This window comes from Cebus imitator, unplaced genomic scaffold (assembly GCF_001604975.1).
Source record: "Cebus imitator isolate Cc_AM_T3 unplaced genomic scaffold, Cebus_imitator-1.0 Scaffold244, whole genome shotgun sequence".
NCBI classification, from domain to species: domain Eukaryota; kingdom Metazoa; phylum Chordata; class Mammalia; order Primates; family Cebidae; genus Cebus; species Cebus imitator.
Window position 1 is genome coordinate 2,136,033 of NW_016107559.1, and position 7,230 is coordinate 2,143,262.

At 42.8% G+C, this 7,230-nt stretch overlaps 1 pseudogene; it reads right to left on the reverse strand.

The window, feature by feature from the left end:
• Positions 1-207: 207 nt before the first annotated feature.
• Positions 208-322, reverse strand: LOC119466964 (annotated as a pseudogene).
• Positions 323-7,230: the final 6,908 nt, after the last annotated feature.

Genomic DNA, 7,230 nt, shown 5'->3' on the forward strand with positions numbered 1-7,230 from the left:
AGGCATCAGCCACCATGCCCAGCCTTTCTTCCACTTCTAACTTCAGGGGTACATGTGCAGGATGTGCAGGTTTGTTGCACAGGTAAATGTGTGCTGTGGTGGTTTGCTGCACAGATCACCCCATCACCTAGATATTTAAGCCCAGCATCCATTAGCTATTCTTCCTGATGTTCTCTCTCCCCCACCCCTATTTTTTATTTGTAATTTTTAAAAAAATAATTTTAAATATAAGATTTTTAAACCGTATGTGTGTTGTCAGGCCCGAGGGCCTCTTCCATCTTTGTCAAGGGAAGTGATAACCTTCTCTCCTTTCATACAACACTTACTTTTAATTTTATTTTAAAATTTTTATAGAGACAGGGTTTGACTATGTTGCCCAGGCTGCTCTCAAACTCCTGGGCTCAAGCAATCCTCCCGCCTCGGTCTCCCAAAGTGCTGGGATTACACGCGTGAGCCACAGCACCCAGTCTACGTTAACTTTTGCTAGCCTGAAAAATAAAGCTTCAATATCTGAAATGAATGAGGATTTCCCAAAACTGTGACCAAATAAAATACTATTCAACGTATACCAGTAGCTAAATTATTTACTCTGGGACCTATCAGCTGTGGGCCCCTAGGTGTACTGTTATTATGGTGTTACAGAGCCATTTGTGTGCTATACAATAAAGAGTACCTAATAATTGTGATACCTGCTTATTATATTATCCTTATGACACTTAATTTTATTTTCTATTTTAAATTGTGTGCCTACACACACAAAGGATTAACAATGATGTTTCCTACACACATCAACAGACTTTCAGTCCACCTATTTTCCAGCAAAATGTCTCTAATGATAAAATTCTTTTTGCCTGAAAACGTGTTTGACTCTTGCTATCCTGTTTCAGTTTGTAAAACAAAACAGATGCCTTCACTATCTCAAGTAGGATGGTCATGGGGAATATTTCTTTTCCTTCCAAAAATTGTTCCAGGCTGGGTGTGGTGGCTCATGCCTGTAATCTCAACATTTTGGGAGGCTGAGGTGGGAGGATTACTTGAGGCCAAGAGTTTGAGAGCAGCCTAGGAAACAGCAAAACCCCATCTCCACCAAGAAAAGAAAAATCGTGGAAAAAATGTTACAATTTTTAGAAACATGAAATGCTCTTCATAGTTGGAGATTAATAATTTTTACATGTAATTTATTTCCATATAAGGAAGCCCAGGTGAGGCAGTCTTTATGCTGTAGAAGCAAGTCCACAGAGAAAATATTAAAACAAGCAGCAGTGGTACCTGTTGTACTTCAATAAAAGGGAGTATCTAAATTTAGCAGCCTGTATCAGCCACCTGTCCTATTAAACGTTCTGGCTTCTGAAGCTCCATTCAACACCACATACATACATAAATGGATTTGTAGCCTAGGTACTCCCTCACCCACCCTTGTCCATTTCCCTGTGTCTCATACAGACATGAATGCCACCCAGTCCTACATAAACCCTTTTACTTCATGCATTATTATTATCATTTTATTCATGATTTTATTACGTATTGCATTTTATCTATTTGTTTTACTTCTTTGTATTTTCTTAGCACCTTCTACAGGCTATTGTATAGCGACATGTTTTTATAGTGCTAAACTGAAGCTATGTCTGCCTCCTAAAGGTTGTTTATGAAACTATCATTCATTGTTCACATGCAGAGTCATTCAATAATGTTGCATATAAAACCGACAAGACCAGTCTACATAATGAATGCTGTAAAAAATATCACAGAATGTTCTGCCTATGGAAAAAAAAGAAAAAACAAACTGCTGTTAAAGTTAGAATACTGAATGTAAATAAAAACTTTTTTTCTACATTAAATGAAACTAAAATGAAAGTTGGAAATGAACACCCTTTGGGAACCTTTACCTTAAGCAAAAAGGTGAATCTTGAGTAAATTTTGCACCATCTCCTGAAAAACTAACAAATTCTTAAATCTGTTTAAAGTATCTGGTGCTTTAATGCCCTAATCACCGTCAAAACAGAGGGAAACCAACTGCTAAAATGTTAGCACACATAGAAAAATCTTTCAGGCTGAAATCGAGGTTACCACAGCCAGTTAACTTAGCTGGGGAGGGAGGGGTATATGGGGTACGAATGTCAGTCAAATTGCTTCTCTGGAGTCAGGTGCATCTGGAGCCCATCGTTTTAATTGTTTTCCACAGTGCCCTTGATATAATATCCCTTTTTTGAATTGCTTTGGTCTTCTCGACACCCTAGATGAGTCAGCATGTTGCAATTGCTCGCCCAAATGTCTTTCTCCACTTGTTCTTTTTTCCTTTTTTTTTAGACGTTGTCTTGTTCTGTTGCCCAGGCTGCAGTGCAGTGGCGCAATCTTGACTCACTGCAAACTCTGCCACTGGGTTCAAGCCATTCTCCTGCCTCAGCCTCCAGAGTATATGGGACTATGGGCAATTAACTATAAGTTAATTTTTGCATTTTTAGTAGAAACGGGGTTTCCCCATGTTGGCCAGGTCCAGAACTCCTGACCTCAAGTGATCTGCTCGCCTAGGTCCCCCAAAGTGCTGGGATTACAGGCGTGAGCCACCATGTGCGGCCTCTACTTGTTCTTAAAGGAAAAGGAGGAAATAAATTTGATTTAATAACAACAAAAAGCAAATTCACAGTTAGAAATCCCTTTGACATCTCATCTCAGGATACCTAACAGAACATTTTTCATTGATGCACCACAATAATTATGATGATAACCAAAAGAGTTAGGACTATTTGCTCTGCTTTTATGTTTTTCTTTCTTTTTTTCAATTTGGAGACAGGATCTTACTCTGTCACCCAAGCTGAAGCCCACAGTTCCCTGCAACCTCAACATTCCGGACTCAAGCGATCTTCCCACTTCAGCCTTGCAAACAGCTGAGACAACAGGCATGTACCACCACGTTGGGCTAATTTGCTTTTGTTTTTTTGTTTTAATATGGAGTCTCACTCTGTCACCCAGGCTGGAGTGCAATGGCACGATCTTGGCTCACTGCAACCTCTACCTCATGGGTTCAAGTGATTCTCCTGCCCCAGCCTCCCAAGTAGCTGGGATTACAGGCATGTACCAGCATACCTGGCTAATTTTGTATTTTTAGTAGAGACGGGAGTTTGCCATGTTGGCCAGGCTGGTCTCGAACTCCTGACCTCAGGTGATCCACCCACCTTGGCCTCCCCAAGTGTTGTGATTACAGGCATGAGCCACCACACCCAGCTTGCTTTTATTTTTTGTAAATACAAGGTTTCCCTATGTTGCCCAGGCTGGTTATGTTTCTTTTCATGTCATGGTATATGTTTTAATAATATAATCTAAACAGCAGGAGACAAGAAAGTTAGCTTTTTAGAGCAAGAAAAAGAACCAGAAGGTCAAGTGGGGCTATAATTCCTGTCTCACCTATAATATTTGAATCTGCAGTAACTGGCACTGGATCAGTATGTTGCTAAACAGTGGCCAAATCCCCACAATACAGATATAGCACTCAGGTGCTATACCTATATACCCATTTAAAAGCTGAAACAAGGCAGGGCACAGTGGCTTAATCCTGTAATCCCAGCACTTTGGAAGGCTAAAGCGGACAGATCATGAGATCAGGAGATCGAGACCATCCTGGCCAACATGGTGAAACCCCGTCTCTGCTAAGAATACAAAAATCAGCTGTGCATGGTGGCTCATGCCTGTAATCCCAGCTACTCAGGAGGCTGAGGCAAAAGAATGGCTTAAACCAGGGAGTCAGAGGTTGCAGTGAGCTGACATCACGCCACTGTACTCCAGTATGGCAACAGAGCGGGACTCCGTCTCTCAATAAATAAATAAATAAAAAGCTGAAATGAGTAAATAACTTTATGGAGAAATTGGAGAAACCCTGGAAACACTTGCTGAAAGACCAGGAGATAGTAACTGGTGCAAACTATGAAAGAAGAACCTCTTAGACATAACAAATGGAAAAGAATTTCTCTGTAGGGATGCACATGCTTCTTGCCTACTCCAGGCCACTTTTTGTTAGTGTATAATAATCCCTTACTTCTGCACAGCTCCACGAGGCTTATGAAGTACTTACACCCCACATTACCTCAATCTTACAAAGTAGGTATGGGATTTTCCTCTCCCATCTCCAGTATGCGGATGAAGACACTGAGGTTCCCTATACAGGTTGGTATTTTGCTGTCATTTCTCATCCTTGCTGACATACTCAAAGCGCTTCTCTTCTAATACCTTTGTTCTAGTCTGCTGGGCAGGTAGGGCTACAGGTATAAAGGATACGCCCCAATTCAAAAGGATTTGCTAATGTCATTTCTTCCAGTAAACCTCTTTAAGAGTCAGAAGCCTCAGACTTTCTGTCACCCAAACAATGTGCTATTTCCTTTGTCAAAGTAGACAGATGAGGAAGGCAGAGTTTCCTGAAGATGTTTCTTCAGCTGGCCACTGTGCCATGTACACAATCCATACTTTCTTTCTGAAGTTCTTGTTTCTGGCCTCACCTCTGGTCCATCACACAGCTCTCCTGATCAGATAGATCTGGTCAAGCCCATCCCCTATTCTGTAACTTCCCATGGTTCTCAGCGCCTAATGGATATAGATTTCACATGGTCACTTTCTAATTGTGGCTTCCAGCTGCTTGTTCAAGGCTGTATCTGGGGCCAGGCATGTCGGCTCATGCTCTGTTGCCCAGGCTGAAGGGCAGTGGTGCAAACATGGCTCACTGCAACCTCAAACTCCTGAGCTCAAATGATCCTGCCATCTCAGCCTCCTGAGGAGCTGGGACCACAGGCATGTGCCACCACTCCTGGTTAATTTCATTATTATTTTTCTGTAGAGATGAGGTCTCACTATATTGCTCAGGCTGGTCTCTAACTCCTGGTCTCAAATGATCCTCCGTCTTGGCCTCCCAAGGTACTAGGATTACAGGGATGAGCCACTGCATGCAGCCTATTTTAAGGTCTTATGGGTCTGGCTTCCCCAAAAGACATGAGCTTCTGGAGGGCACTAGGAGCTTTCTTGATTCGTCCTTGAATACCCTCAGTTGCTGAACTTAATCGAATAAAAGTAATCCTTTACTGAATATTTAGCCAAAAACCTGGCATCTCTTTTTAGTGAACTCTTCCTTGCCAGGTGTTTCTCTGCATTGACTATGAAAAGACTTTGTTCATTTGAGGGGTTTGTTGGGGTTGGATAAGGCAGATGGATGTCAGGTGACCTACCAGGAAACAATTAAGAGACTACTGAGCATGTCCTCCAGGATGCCAAAATTTGGGGAAAGGAGATATTTTATCCTTTCTTTGGATGACCTACTGTGCCTCCTTTCAAGAGAAAACGTATAGCTGGTGGCGGTGGCTCACGCCTGTAATCCCAGCACTTTGGGAGGCCAAGGTGGGCAGATCACCTGAGGTCGGGGGTTTGAGACCAGCCTGACCAACATGGAGAAACCACAAAAAAAAAAAAAAAAAAAAAAAAAAAAAAAAAAAAAAAAGAAAGGTATGTATACTATGGATATATGACAAATAATGAAGGAAAAAAAAAAAAAGAAAAAAATTGCACTTTAAAAGCTTAGGCCGGGCACGGTGACTCACGCCTGTAATCCCAAAACTTTGGGAGGTCGAGGTAGGTGGATCATTTGAGGTCAGGAGTTCGAGACTAGGCTGACCAACATAGTGAAACTCTATCTCTACTAAAAACACAAAAATTAGCTGGGCATGGTGGTGGACTCTTGTAATCCCAGCTACTCAAGAGACTGAGTCAGGAGAATTGCTTGAAACTGGGAGGCAGAGGTTGCAGTGAGCTGAGATTGTGCCACTGCACTCCAGCCTGGGTGACAGTGAGAGACTCCGTCTCAAAAAATGATAATAATAAAATAAAAACTAAAGGAAGGTAATTTCTACTCTAGGATATTGAGTGGGCTAGTCTGTCCAAACAAGAAGGTTCAGCTTTGGGTGCTGTGAAACCCACCCACCTGGTCTGCTCCACTTCAAGCTTGAGACCCTTCTTGGATGACAGTAGTTTTCTGACCTCTGAGTACATCTAAATAAACTGACTCTGACAGTGCATGGAATTGACCATCGCCCCACCTTTGAGGCACTGTTACCGCTTCACCTAGGAATGGGTAACATCGCAAGGACTGAAGCTGTAAAATTATGTAGGTGGCTCACACCTAAAATCCCAACACATTGGGAGGCTGAGGTGGGAGGATCACTTGAAGCCAGGAGTTAAACCAGCCTGATCAACATAGGGAGACTCTGTCTCTACAAAGAAATATAATAAAAAATTAGCCAGAAGTGGTGGCATGTGCCTGTGGTCCCAGCTTCTCAAGAGGCTGAGGTGGGAGGATCCCTTGAGCCCAGGAGGTTGAGGCCACAGTAAGCTATGATCGCTCTACTGCACTCCAGCCTGGGTGCCAGAGCAAAACCCTGTCTCAAAAATAAAACAAAATTATATAAGACGTTTCAAAAGGAAAGCATCTTCGAGACCATTTAACTCAAGGAAAAGACCCAGATAAAGGACTTGTGACCTTTGCCCAAGGTCACATTGAGTTGGCATCTGAGCAACCAGCACCTAGATCTGATTTATTTAACAGGCCAACCGCCAAAGGCTTCAACCTAACAGCCCAAGGGAAGCTTAGAGGAATCAAGATGATCAAAAACACCTTGCTGGCTGGGCGTGGCAGCTCAATCAGATAATCCCAATACTTTGGTAGGCCAAGGTGGGCAGATCACTTAAGGTCAGGATTTCTAGACCAGCGGGGCCAACATGGTGAAACCCCATCTCTATAAAATACAAAAGCCAGGCATGGTGGTATGCACCTTAATCCCATCTACTTAGGAGGCTGAGGCAAGAGAATCGCTTGAACCTGGGAGGAGAAGGTTGCAGTGAGCTGAGATCATGCCACTGCACTCCAGCCTGGGCGACAGAGTGAGACTGTCAAAAAACAAGCAAACAAACAAACAAACACCATGCAATAAAGATAACTTTCAGAGGAAAGTTCTGTTTTTGTTTTTCCTTTTTTTGAGATGGGGTATAAGGTCTCACTCTGTCACCCAGACTGAGTGGTGCAATCACAGCTCACTGCAGCCTTGACCTCATGGGCTCAAGAGATTCTCCCTCTCAGCCCCTCAAGCAGCTGAGACCACAAACATGCCATACTTGGCTAATTTTTTTAAAAAATTATTTTGTAGAACGCCGGGTGCGGTGGCTCAAGCCTGTAATCCCAGCACTTTGGGAGGCCGAGGC